The sequence below is a fragment of the Spodoptera frugiperda genome, chromosome 20 (genome assembly GCF_023101765.2).
Source record: "Spodoptera frugiperda isolate SF20-4 chromosome 20, AGI-APGP_CSIRO_Sfru_2.0, whole genome shotgun sequence".
In the NCBI taxonomy this organism is placed as follows: Eukaryota; Metazoa; Arthropoda; class Insecta; order Lepidoptera; family Noctuidae; genus Spodoptera; species Spodoptera frugiperda.
In genome coordinates this window covers 12,930,002-12,944,739 of record NC_064231.1, presented here as the reverse complement: position 1 = coordinate 12,944,739, position 14,738 = coordinate 12,930,002, and the positions used below count along the sequence as shown (strand labels likewise).

Genomic DNA, 14,738 nt, shown 5'->3' with positions numbered 1-14,738 from the left:
TTGTTTGTAGTATTTCTAAGAAACTAGACAAAGACCTACCTCGTCTGGTTAGTAATTGTATGAAATATTCAACTCTTATTTATGGTTTAAAATATGATTCATGTTTGATATTACTTTTGCTGTGGAGTGTAACACAGTTTTGATGACACGTTTAAAAAATATTTATATTTCTAAAATAATTAAAATTTTCCTTGACGATACCGAAAAGCTTAATACGAGTTCGTTTTACGTTTAAAGTAATCGAAACGAAATCGCGTTCGCCCTGATTGGTTGGTATATTCGAGCTAGCCAATCAGGGCGCCATAACCAACCCATACTAAGGTTAGCAATATCGACACATACAGATAATATTATATGTAAAAAGTTTAATTTCAATTATTTACTGCCGGTTTATTCGGATTCCAATTTATATACTGTTTGTTATGTTCCAAACAACACCAGGTTTATATAATCATTTGTTTGTCAAATACGAAATTAAAACATAAACGATTTTACATTTCAATATTGGTTCCGGATAAAATATTGTTTAGTTTACAATATGAAATGAACTATTGAAAATATATGTTTATTTTTGCTGTTCGTTACTATGTTTATTTAAATTTCAATCTATCAAATACTTCTACAACACCCAACAAAAATAAATTATAAAGATGTTATCATAGGAGATTGCAAAAATGAGGTTCGTCACGGCATGGCTTAATACTCAATCCCCAACGCGACAGAGCGTAAGTAATACATTTCCTTCACATCGAGATTTTTATCACTAGATCACTTTGATAATTTAATAGGTGATACTAAAATATACAGCCAAAATACACAAACAACTTTATACCCAATCAACGAGAACTAAGGGTTCAAAGTTGATTGAAATCCGTGACCCTTGTGGACCTACCCTTCAATGTCTTGACAGAAGAAATCGACAGAATGTCCCCTATACATTTCCCTCATGTTTTTATATGGGATTCCCATTAAATTAAACATCAGCCCCTTTACTTCTTGCCCCAAAAACAATAATATCTGTGCGGGGAATAAAACAACACTTTGATAGTTTTATTATTCTTAAAATTTTATTTATGGGGCGATGTGTCTGTGGTCGCAGGAATAGGGTGGATAGTGCGTCATTATTCACGGTCTCATCTGGGCAGTTCTTTTTCATTGTTATATTTTTTATTAACATAGGTAAATTCTTCTTCTCAATCTTACACTCTTGGCAGAGTGGTCGTGGTTTCTTCGATGATACTAGGAGGTTGCGTCGTCGGTCTTCTCAGTATCAATTGCCTTCCTGGCAATGGTTTTCCATTTCTGGCGGTTCATTGCGTTGCGAGAATATTCAGCCATTAAGTTTTGCGTGATTGTTTTGATAATGTCCGTCCATCGGGTAGGTGATCGACCTCTGGGTCTCCTGCCTTCCACGCGGCCCTGAACCACCAGCCTCTCGATCGAGTGCTCATTCCTAGTTACGTGGCTACATAACGTCAGTATTTGCAGTTGAACAGTTTTAAAGGTACATTACACATAGCTAATTTAACGTTCTAGTTAGGTGTATAGGTTTTATATTGTACCTCTTACGACAAGACTGGTGGGATCTACAGGTGTAGCTCATAAACCTCCTTTAAGACACACTCCAGACGAGTAAAAGCACACATTAATATACATTAAGTTATTTCAAGCGTCAGCGTAACCTATCTTAGGTAATAAAGTAAATATATATTAGTATCAATAGTAACTAAGGATTACTTAATCATCAGTACTACTTTGTGAAAGTTTCCAAATTTATGTGTATTTTTTTTAATAAACTTCAATATTTAACTATGTGAAAATCTCCAATTAAACTCACATGTCTCTTTCTCTTTAGAGCAGCCACTATAAGTATGGTGCTTTACTGCTTTTACTAAACAAAAAAATATCGTATTGTATCGTCACGCCTTTCTATCCTCGAAGGGGTAGGCAAAGGAAGCGCATAATGCCACTGTACAATATACACCCACTTTTCACTATTTTTATTATAAGTCACAATACCAATATCCGTACTACTGAAGAAAATTAAACATACAATATTTTAGAATTTTAAATTAAAAAAGACGCAATAAATAACAATATTTGCAGTAAAACAAAAGCGAAATAAATGGCCAACGTGTGTAACGTGTAGAGAAACCAGCAGAGTCCTTATATACCGAGTATTACTAGAGAAACTGTCCGCGACGCCGACGCTGACATATTGTTACGATCCCTCTAACAACAGTATTACTTCTACATCGCGCTGAAATACTGGAAAATGTAAGCTCGAAGATCGTATATAAAACGTGTTGGATGAACTATTGATGTTGATTTTTTTAATAGATGATAAATGATTGATAAATGTCTAATTCGGTTTAGAAGGGGGTGTATCTAAAGAGGGTGGTAATATTTTTTTATTAACTAACGATGGACCCCGCAAACTTGGTTTCACCTTGGATTTTTTTCTGTCTATATTTGTTAATTTATAATTAGGATTATTGGTACAGCTGTTCTTGAGATTTACTCTTAGCAACACATTTAACAATTTATTTTTATATATTATAAATTCCATATCATAAAGGACAAGCTTAGGTATATATTCCAAATCACAAGCTCAACTTTTACCCAAAACACCAGAATTTTAAAACCCACCTCACCCAACTCAATCTTTTTAAATTGATTAAGTTGGACAAAAGGTCAAACTCCAAAACGTTGTCCCCAGCAGTGAAGCTAATAACAAAAACACTAATGAAGCACTAGTTAAATGAATTGAAAATAAATAGAACAGAGACGAGCAACACAAAGAGGATAAGACAGTTTTCAGAACAAAGAAAACTTTTGCAGAGCCAGTATTGCGGGATAGAAACGATTTCGCTAATTCCAAACTCGAAGATAGGGGCAATTGATTTATATAATTGTTCAGTTCTGTATAAGAAAATAGAGATAGTCGAGTTAGTTCGTCCGAATTTACTAGACATTGGGTTGTTCAAGGGAATTCGAAATTTCTAGAAGCCGAGATAGGGCTGGGAGTTGGGAATGATTACGGTATGGTTTTATCGGTGTCTATTGTCAGGCGCTGGTCATAATTTTATCACAATTGATTGTGTTGCGTCCAGTGGATACAAATAATAAGTTACTTGTCTTGGAGCTCAGACTCTCCACATGCTCAACGGTCACGTTAGAATCCACTTCAGCTAATTGGTAATATTTTTTGCAAAGAAAGTTAAAATGGTGAAAGTCAAATTCAAAGTCAAAGTCAAATCATTTATTCCAATTAAACCATAAATAGGTACTTTTGAAATATCAACAAATAAAGAAATTAATAATAGTCTGTCAGTCTGTCTATCAGTGAAGCTAGGTGCTCGTTCCAAAGTGTAGCTTCGAATGGAGTCAAGAATGTCATATTATAGGATATCAATAATTAAAACTCGAATTCTTTATAAATTTTTTTATGGAGTAGGAGGCAAACGAGCAGTCGTGTCACCTGATGGTAAACGATCAGCGCCGCCCATAGACACCCGCAACACCAACACCATTTCGCCACACGAAGATCACCCTTATATACATCATATAGAAATCACTCTTAGTTATAGATATCTTGTTAACTTTATTAAGTTTGAACGTAACATTTAGACGACAAACAGGACCGATACATACAGTACAAATTCCCTTAGACAGCGTTCGTTTACTATGCAGCGAGCCATGTCAAACTATGTTCCCCAATACAACGCCTATGGTCTGGTTGTAACAGGCAATTAGATACGTCTGTGCAACGTCTGATTGACGAGGTAACTTTAACTTGAGGAGACAGACTTGTAACAGGAGTTTGGGGTCTTAGTTTACGAATTGGTACGAGTACCTATGTCTTTGAGTCTTCAGTTTATGAGGAGTATGTGGTCATAATGTATGCATGTATGTGCTAATGTATCTACGTTTTGCTGTTGTGTTTACACGATATAGCTTTGAATATTTTGAGAATGTATAATAGGGATGATGACCGTCAGTTAGGTGATGAATAAATATTAGACACGTATTTTTTATTTTGGAATATAAGATAACAATACTAAGAAAAAACGAATCTAAGTTTAGGAGACGAAGAAGAAAGACGTATTTGCTCTCAGCAAATACGCAATTGTAACTTGCCAACTATTCACTGACCAAAAATCAAAGGAAGTTTTAAAAATCAGTACAAAATTTCAATTAATTTTCAGATTGTAAATTGACGTTTAATAATGTAATATAAGGTCCGTTTCTAAGCCAGCTTAAGGCAGACGAATATCAATATTTTACTCGGATAGACTGCCATCTGACCTCCACAATCCAATTAGCTCCAAACGGGCAGACATCCTATGATCCTAAGGCTAAATAGACGCCTAAAGGCGAACGCCCATCTAATTAATTTTGGATCATATATTTGTTCTGAAAATCGGATGCAGTCTGGGTTTTGTCAATAGCTTCCAATAAAGATAGATTATAAATGCCAGCCATGTCTAAAAATAAATACTGTTTGCAAAACAAAGTATGATTTCTAACGTTAAAAAGTAAGTAGTTCTTCTCCAGAATTAAGTATCAAATTAAAAAGTTATTTTCAAATCCAGAAATCAACTTCAAACTTTAGTATAATAAACAAGACTGCCTCGTTGACCGAGTAGTCGCAAGTGCGACTGTCGGACAAGGGGTTTTGAGCTCGGATAAAGTATTACTGAGCGTTTTCGGTTTTATCAGTAATAACTCAGTAATAACCCCAGGGTCTAGAGTTGTGTTCATTATATGGCAATAGTGATAATGACAATGAGTGTACATTGGACGGCGGCATCACGTGCCGTCATGTGCACCTCTGCCTACTCCTTCGGGGATAAAAGGTGTGACATTGCATTAGCATATAATAAACATAACATTAGCATTATAACTTTTTCTTTTACAGATGAACGAAACTAAAATAGCACGAAATAAAATAGCTTTATAATTCTACAATAAACTGAAAGTAACTTCATAAGTAAGCAATATATTACCCGTATTTTTACGAACAAACAACAGAAACACAAGTTAAAACTATAAAATACTATTAAAGGAGTTACAAAGCTGACAGCTTGATGCAGCAGAGAAAGTTTCCATTAAAAGCAAAGCCTTGCATTTGTTACAAAAAATATTATTCTTTGTGGAATCGCTTGGAACAGAACAAGAGAATTTATTAAAATAGTTCCTTTTAATGCTATAAAGTAAATTGATGAGCATCTTAGGTGTACTGCTATTGTTACAGTGGAATATTGCAATTTTATTATTTTAATTTAAGTATTCCCATTCGTAGAAAAATAAGTTTTTTCTCATAGTAATTTCAGGCCAGACATTCAGTATTCTGCGGACTACTGAGCGGGTTACGGGGCTCTGCTCCGGGCAATGCAGAACTTTTTTTGTCACTAAGAATCTGTCACTCCCTCGCGCCTCGCCCAAGGCGGGGAAGTCGTTGAAAGATTTTTGCACCTCAAAAAATGCCATTCAGTACTTCCCTTTACTCATTAAAGCAAACACACATAATGTCTTACAGATTTCCACAGTTTTGTGGTGGATAGTTTTGTTTATACATAATTCTATTAGTTATTAGACCAACGAGAATGAGCCGCGGAAGACTTGACAAGTTGCTGAGCCTTTTACTCGAAAAGCAGGAGGAGGCCCTTGGTCTGACACTCCATCACATTTCACCCAAGGCGGGAAAAGTAATTTAGCTCCTTTGAAAAAAAAAAACAGATCAACGTGAATGAAAAAGACTAAACTGTTAAATTCTTCTATAAAGTTACTACACGTTCACTCACTTCTAACACAATATGCAGACTTACACTGAACGCCAACCAATCGCGAACTAATCAATTTGCTTTTCGAACGTTACTAACGACCAATCAAATGTAGTGCAGCTGCAAACAACCGATAGATCCCACAAAACAATTTGCTTCAAAAAAACAAAACGCAGGTTATCTCGTCAACAATCGACTGTGGTAACTATGAATGGATATGGGAAATATAGCAGAAGGTTCATTTTGAAATGGAGCAGGGGATCTGTTTTTTTTTTTGCGTTGATAAGTCTGCCTTTGGCTGCCAACCTGCTTACTGCCAAGCGGAGATGCGGCCAAAGACGGAGCACGGAGTTGATTACATAATTTGTAAAAGTATAGGTACTAGGTTATGCGATATAGTATAATAAATGTTAGGAAAAGAGTCTAAGAAAGACTTTACTTAAAAATAAAAATTAAATATTAGACAATACTGATTTGTTACTAATATTTCTACGAAAGGAAAAAGCGCCCATCTTTTTTATTTAACTAGTCCTTTATACATGTTTTATTTGAATTAGTCTTGAATTTTCAGAAGTACGATAACAAAATATTTGCCTATTGCTTGGTAGCCGTTTATACGAATATAGCTAGAAGATCGAAATTTGTGATATGAAAATCTAATTCGTGTACGTTTTACTGGGATTTTATTGATGGGCGGAATCGATAGGGAGGCGTAGGAACATGAAATAATATTTTCTATATTGGTAATGATTTTGTTTACATGTTCAGAACTAGTTATGCTAAGATTTAATCGTTTTATGCTATCAATCAGTACATACCCGATAAACACTTCAAGACAAAATCCACACTACCTGAAACAAACAACAAATAAAAAGGTTAGATTTTAGTTGGGAGAAGTTTTAAATTTTACGAGTATTACATCAACGTCTCGCTTTTTTATCCCCGAAGGGGTAGGCAGAGGACATTAAGGCACGTAACGTCGCTATACAAAGCACACCCACTTTTCACCATTTGTGTTATAAGTCCCATGTAATAGGGGGTGAACCTATTGCCATAATAATATACTGAAACCAAGACCTTTGTCCGGCAGTCGCACTTGCAACCACTCGACTAACGAGGCAGCCTTACGAGTATTAATGATTTTATAAAAATAACAATTGGTGCACAGAAAAATAAATGAAATTACTTGTACCAAAAATAAAACTAACATAAAACCTAAACGTTGAAATTGATAGGGTTTTACTAAAACATCCATGATTTCATTGGTCGTTTGACTGCAATAAAATCAGGTGCAACTAAGCAAATAGCACTATTAGCTGGCGTGCCGATTTATTTACAGTTGTTAACTGTAAAACACACTGTGTAATTAAACTCAAACATCCAGTTAATGCAATGCCAACGCTATAATTCCTTCGAGAACGCACAGGCTCAATAAAATAATTTATTTTTACCGTGGACGTCTCTTCCATCCGCAAAAGGTTATCGGGGTTCGACCCAACTTAGACTACGTATTCGATCTTATGTAAAATATTCGGATTTGCCCGCGTAGGAAGACAAATTGCTACTTAATTTTGGATTTGAATTTTTTTCGTGGTCTTATCTTTGTTAGGCGCTAGTGTATTTTTCGTTTGTTAAGGTCTATGTTTTAATAATGGTAGATGGATGTTCTGTTTTGAATATGTGAATAATTTGCTTAATGAGTCAGCCTATTTAATTTATTGGTTGTATATTTCCAAACTATGAATAAAATTCAAATATCAAGCTAACAAATATCGGATTAATATTAGAAATCTTGCAATTATTCGCTGAATATTACTTTAAAAGTGCACTTTTTACACTAAAAATAACAAGACCTTTGCAGATCTGTTGTGAATTGCATTCCAATTGACCATTTGGCTGAAAATATTGACTCAAGCTCAAGAGTAATCCATGTGACCCCAGAACTAATGAGGCAAAGAATAACTTCGTTTTCTAAGAGCCATCCCAGTGTGATCTCAATTTATCTACACTTCGGCATTCAGTGCGCGGACTCAGGATCCCCTCAGTCCGGAAAGGAATTTTTATTATCAATATCATGGTGTTGAACTATGGCCATGTTTATGTGCTCGTATTATTTATAGTTTTCGCTATTTGTGGGGCCCTCCGTGTTTATTTATAATGTTTGTTGTTCCCAGTAAATTGGATTACGGCTTCGGGTTTCTTTTCGTCTTGTTTTATGGTGTGATCAACGGTGTTTCCAGATTTGTGAGATAGAAATAAAGTGGGAAATAAATGTTTCATTTTATTTCGGATTGAAGCGATTTGTGGAGGGTAAGTAAAATGGGCGGCGGGCCCAGATACACTGGAGATTGAAAGCGGCTCATAAAACATAGTCTAAAAAAGGTAGATTGGTGAGGAGGTTCCGTCGAATGGCAAAACTGTTATAAACATCTTTGGAGAAAGTTGAATTCTCTTTTAGCGTAGTTTTGTGAGTAGTGATATTATTATCTGTCTTTTGCAGAACAAAATCCTAGTTTCCTTTACTGAATCGTACAATATATTCTTCTGTTTCTATCTATCCTGTTTGTGCATATTTTAAAGAATGTTATAAGTTAAAGTACCATGTTGTATTCCACATCTTGTATGCTCCAGCAGTAGTATTTCAAAACTTCTTTTATCTAAGAATTCTAGTCGTACATTTTTCTCGACCCAGATTACTCGAGCATATTAAATTCCTATGTACAGACAATTGAAAATAGTTGTGAAGATCTATTTGAATTCTAATACTTTTTACTTTAAAAAGGGTGAAAATAAAAGAATAATGATTAATTCCTTATCTACTAATATACTGATTTACAAAAAGAGACAATATATTGGTATTTTTCAGGTGATATTAAAAAAACTTGTTTCATTTGACCCTTAGTCCTGACAAAATATTAATTATTTAGTTTGAAAATATGAGTATAATATAATAACTAAAGGCACAGCAAAATATGTGTAGATTCTATTACTGAATAACTTCATTCAGAGAATAACACATCAGAAATTCTAAAAAGAGTAATAAAACACACTATCAACGTCAAAGCGTTTAAGTCACCACATGACAAGAATTCCAACTTCATAAACGTCGCCAAAGAGGAACAAACAGTTATAAAGCACGGAACACCATCAAACATTTTACAAGCACCAATAAAAACAATGATGCGGAACAATGGGAACTGTTAGTTTTATCGCCAAACGTATATTATGCAATAATTCAAGCGAGGAATGCAAGTGTTGAGAAAGTTCTCTGAACAGCTACCGCTGTTCCAGTAGTTTCCAACTTGTACGTTTGGCTGACTTGCGAGAGCTGGCCTCGACGAAATTCACAGAAAATGAAGTAATTTAAAAGTTCCCCAGTGGTATTAAGTTTTGCATCATTGGCGCTTGTCGAACCGCAAGGATAAGCATTTTATTTTTTGATAAACTGTCGAGAAGTTTTGGCCAAAAACTAGTTATGTATGCATAATGGCATAGATTAAAGTTTAGGCACATATTTAACCCAGAAAATGTACTCATACTTACTTAAAAAATCATTAAGAGAGCAGGATAATAATACCTACGTAAAACAAAAAGTGAAATATAACGTTAACAGTGCATTTACTGAAAAGGCAAGAATTCTTTGCACAAAGCACGTACTGTATCCAAAGCATGCTGCAATTTTATTTGCAAATGACTCTTTAAGTGTTAAAGAAGGTATTTAAACAACGCGTTTCAGAGGATAATCCTTCTCACATTGGTTTAATTTGTGTTACTTCCACAAAACAAATTCGTATGCAAATTTCCAAAACGAAAATTATGGAGTATATTATATAATATATATTATAATCTTGCCTTTGTGTTTGATAAAGTTTTGTACATCAGAATAACGGCTTTGTTTCCCTGAAGTGTAGATAGTGGTGTTGTTTTACACATATAGGATGTAGATATTACACCCATATTGTTATTATCAATTGTGAGGACGTATCGTACGTGAGGATTTTTTTTTGCTTTTGATGGATCGACGCGACGTGATGATGATGATCAAAACCTTGCACAAATTCCGATAATAACTAAACTCATCTCTTGATGTGATTTCATAATTTAACCATCTCGAAATCTATTAGGACCAAAAAGTAAAATTTGTAAGCAGTATTTGAGAGTTCCATAAATTAATGAATACCAAACAAAATGATTATAGGCCTACTTTTTAACAACACCCCGTAACTAGCACGAGAAAGTGATCATAGGAAATAGCTTCCCTAAAATATACCTTTGACACCCAATTTACAAGAAAATTTACTACGATAGCCGTATCGGGCCATTCCTCTTGACTTATAACATCTTCAGGACTATGAACAGGAATTTATGCATGCTAAAGTTATTCATACCGCCATCTTCAAACTTTGACCGTCCTCAGGTAAAATGGATTCGATGAAATTTCAATTATGACAAGGAAATGTTGAACGGAGAAAAAAAATCCGTTCAGGTAGCCGTTTAAGCCCAGTATAATTGATTTAAGAGCTCCTTTGGAGTTCTTCACAAATTAGTCGCCAGGGAAATTCATAAAAAGCATTTATCTGATAAATTGCTCGTATTTACATTATTGCTTAAACTCGGGCCATTTGTTCCGTGACATTTTTTCCATGAGATATTGTAGGAGTAAGAGACTCCAGTGTCTTTATTAATGAGTTACTATCTCCTAGACTACTAAGCTATTTCTCTCGTCTACTTGATAAAATCTTGTATATGCAATAAATAATCGTTGACAAAGAAAACGTTGTAATAATTTGCGTAGTTTATTTCCACGAAGAGGCACAGCTGAGACAATATCTCCCCAGAACTGGACCAAATAAATAGGAACAAAAAAGAACGGTCCACCCCAAAATGTATTACCCAATCTCAATTTTAGTAAGACTATTTTATTTCTAGCGTTTTGTTTCATGTTAAATGCGAGAAAGAATGTTCCCAAGTTACCAACATTTTTCCTTTACATTCTGGCTATGGGCCAAGTTCCACCTTTTCACTGGAGTTCCTACTTAGCCAGATTTGTGAAAACTGATACTGACGTTCAAAACTCGAGGCTGCACATAAAACTTCATTGAGGTTGAATTTTTTGTTCACCGCTCCTGTTGTATTTTAAAGTTCTTTTGATTTGCAATCATTTTGCAAACGGATAGTTTAATAAAATTATAGGTACTTTTAAATTTATGAACTCTTACTTCACTTACCTACCTTAGAAAGATTTTAAATTCTTCGTAAGAGAAAGCCTTTTATGGTTACTTTGCTTCTAAAAGGATTCAATTTCCACACATTTTTCTATTTATAAGTGCGTAAATTTAATAACGCTTCCCTGTACACTCATAATTTTTCTGTAGTTGACTTATACAATTTCGCCAGACGATCCGGTTTTTCTGGCATCCTAAAGTAACAACCTTTTGGGCCCTAAGTTATTCCAACCCGCTTTTCACGTAAGCACCCCGCCGAGGCCTTTGATATACGGGTCTGTTCTCGCAGATATTTGATTATCTTACCTGAGGAGGACAACGATTTTTTCCACGGTTATGAAGAAAATTTTGGGAGGATTTTTTTTTTTCATTTTATACAACGACCGACGCTGCCGGTTTTAATGTGATGGATTTATTTCGTTTAAATACTTTTCGGGTCTTATTATGGTAATGTGTCTTGGTATGAAAGGAAGATTTGTGGTACATTTTGATTAAGTGCCAGAATTTAATATTTGCTCAAGTGACTGCCCGACTTCTTTACATAATTGGGGACTAGACTTACCACTTATATCAAGAAGTTCTTAACTCTGTATCACTGTACGCAACACAAAAGACCCACGTAGATCCCTATATATTTCATTTCGAGTTCAGATTATCTAATCAGTACATCTAATATCTTCCTTGAGAACGTTCTAACCCGGAATTACGGAATCCTTTGACTATAATTGAGTCTGTGAGGATATAACATGTTCTTGTACAATCGATGACGGAATTCAATTCACACATAATTTCCAAGTTTTAGTTTAAGTATGCTAAAAAGTTTAGAATATACATATTTTTAACATTATGTTTTTTAAGAATCAACGATTTTCGGGATCCGATTCCTGAGACGGATCACTTGATGGTAAGCCACCAGCGTTGCCTATGGACAGTACACCTAAAGAAAATATTCTTGGTCACTTTATTTGGAGCCTTTAACCTCGTTTGATACCTGTATCATGTTAGCTCCTGACCTAATAACAGATTCATAATATCTGTTACTAAGACAACATAGTAATGTTATTATTGTACGGAATCTAACGTCTATGGCTTTATCTAGTACTCTTTAAAACCGAAAATCGTATAGTAAATAATATAAAAGACATTTTTATTTATGTCGTCCAGTTACTACTACAAATTTGAATAAATACATAATTGGCTGGCCATACTAAGTAAAATACGTAAAACTCAAATTTTTTAAACACGAATTCCGTTAAAATCAAAGAATTAATTACATAAATTAGATACGATCAAAATTTGAAACATTTTATAAGTTTTCAGGATTCTTTTTATACGTTCAGTATTGCATTTTTGGCTGGTACTAAATACACATTTAATATGTTTTATTATTAAATTTGCATTTCAGTTGAGCTCGAATAAAAATATTTGTTTAGGAAGTATAAAAATCTCTTTATAAATTGTAATCATATTGAAACAATTAAATTTATCACATTTCAGTTTTTGACTGTACCCAATTGCATTATAGAAGGAAACCACTACCTAAATACAGTTTTAGCATTTGGATTAAAACTGGTCAATGTCTAATCCATAACACTTGAAGGGTAATGCAACTAAATATAGAAGTCACTTTTTCCTTAAAAGAACCGACTATATTTTAGGACTAATAAATACTAGGTTTCTTAATTTTTAGCGTCGTTTAATCGCTTTAGTAAGAGTGAGAAGTAAACATGTTCCGAAATTAATAGGTGTGTCTCTTTTCGCAAAATTATTAATGAGGAAAAGAGAGAGATTGAATACGCATGTAAACAAAGTAACAGCCGTTGTAACCTATGGTATTGGTAACATAACAGTTTTTGTGTAAGGACTGTTACAATGAATAATAGTAATAGCCGTGGTAACAGGATTTGAGGGTTTTTTATTAACAGATAAAATATGTTGGCAGTAACAGTTGTTGTTAGTTATTTGTAGATATCTGTTACTTTTATCGGTTACGATAAATACAGCCTCACTAAGTACATCTAAAGAAAATATTCTTGGTCAAAACTGAATGGGGCCAGCTAACCTTGCTCTTTTTCAAAATGGATACCTGTATCATATTTGCTGCTGACGTTAACAACAATTATAATAAAAATTCGAAAGAAGTGAACAGTAATTAATGTTCACATTACCGTTCCGTTCCTACTGGAATCTAATAATTATGCTTCGTATTTTATAAAATGAAAAGTAAATAATATTATAACAATATTTATACCAGTTAGTGTACAAAAGAGTTGGGGTTACAGTTCCCAAACTAAGCAATTGTAAAAAAATATTTGAAATAAAATTAATAAACTGAAGACGTATAATAATGCTTAAACCAAAATTTCGAAGAATTTTATATTTTCTGGATATTTTTATACAAGAACTAGTTTTGCATCGAAGTTTCATTCTCATTAATATAATTTTCTATTATTATATTTGACTTCAGTTGAGCTCAAATAAAAATATTTGTTTAAGAAGTATAAAAACTTTTTAATTTTCACATGCGTCGCTCACTGTACCCCATACATTATAAAAGGAAACCACTACCTAAAGATGGGTCAGTTTTAGCATTTGGATAAACTAAACCACTTCAATGTCTAATCTCATGTAATTTAAGGGTTTAGATAACTAAATAAAGGCTCCTTGACTTTGTAAGCAGAATTGGGTACTTGAGGTTTATCTTACATTAAGTATAGCCATTTACGTTAATTACTGGCTCGTGTTTCATTAGATCAGGTGGAATGTTTATAATGTTTTCTTAGATGTTTGTTCGTGTAATAAGTATCCTGTAGGCTGAAGGTTTTCGCGTCGTTGCGTTGGTAACAGTGTTGGTGACCTTGAGGTGTAAAATTATGGTGGATTATTTTTTTTTATTTATTTATACTTTATTGCACACATACATAAAACACATTTACATTGTAATAGTAATTAGAATACAATCTTATCACACACGGCGATTTTTGTCAGACAACCTATGGATGGAATTTTGAACTTGGTTAATAAATTGAACGTCATTAATTAGATAATTATACACTTATACAGGAGCCATTAAAAGTTCACTTTTTTTTTGTATTTCACAATTAATCGTAATATAACGCATGTCAAAGACAATATTTTGTGATGTGCTTAGAGCTAATCACATGCTTGTAAAGTCTGTAGTCAAGAAGAATGAAAATCGGTGTATCTACAATTACTAAACAGATTTCGATAACTTTTCTACTCTAGATTTCTCGATATCGATAAACTACAGGAAGTAAGTAACAATCACAAGAAAAAATCGTGGATCCAAAATGAATAGCCAGCTCACCGGGCTCTTTTTCAAAATGGAGTATGTGCTATAAATAATTCTGGTCCCACGTTAAGCTTTGACAAAAACTTCGAACGGAGTGAACTCAGTAAAAAGTTCACAAGCACCGCGTTCCGTTCCTACTATCAACCTTAATGTTAGATGTACGTGATCCATTAAGGGGTTGCTAGGAGTATTCGAATCGCACTAATTTAATACTGAAAGTATTTAAAGGTAAAATATATGGAAGGGAAATCCGATATCTGTTTCGAAGTTTTGTGGAATGGAGAAACGTTTTTATATCCAGAGCGATATTTTTCTTTGTCGTTATTGATAATTTCATTGTGTGGTTGTGTATTCACATCTTTCTGAGAATTTTGGCACTAGTTGTCACTAAAAGTTGTCAGTTGTCTGCAAATA

General features: G+C 33.9%; 1 protein-coding gene across 5 annotated transcripts in view; it reads right to left on the bottom strand.

Moving 5' to 3' along the window:
- Positions 1-14,738, bottom strand: part of LOC118282190 (glutamate receptor-interacting protein 2) — a 284,034-nt gene that overhangs the window by 241,642 nt on the left and 27,654 nt on the right. For 4 of the 5 annotated variants that reach the window (XM_050701450.1, XM_050701453.1, XM_050701454.1 and 1 more), the window contains exon 2: positions 6,605-6,637. The exons of the other annotated variant lie outside the window; for it this stretch is intronic. The gene's annotated coding sequence lies outside the window, so the exon portion shown is untranslated. The remainder of the gene's footprint in view (positions 1-6,604; positions 6,638-14,738) is intronic. 5 annotated transcript variants of the gene reach the window in all.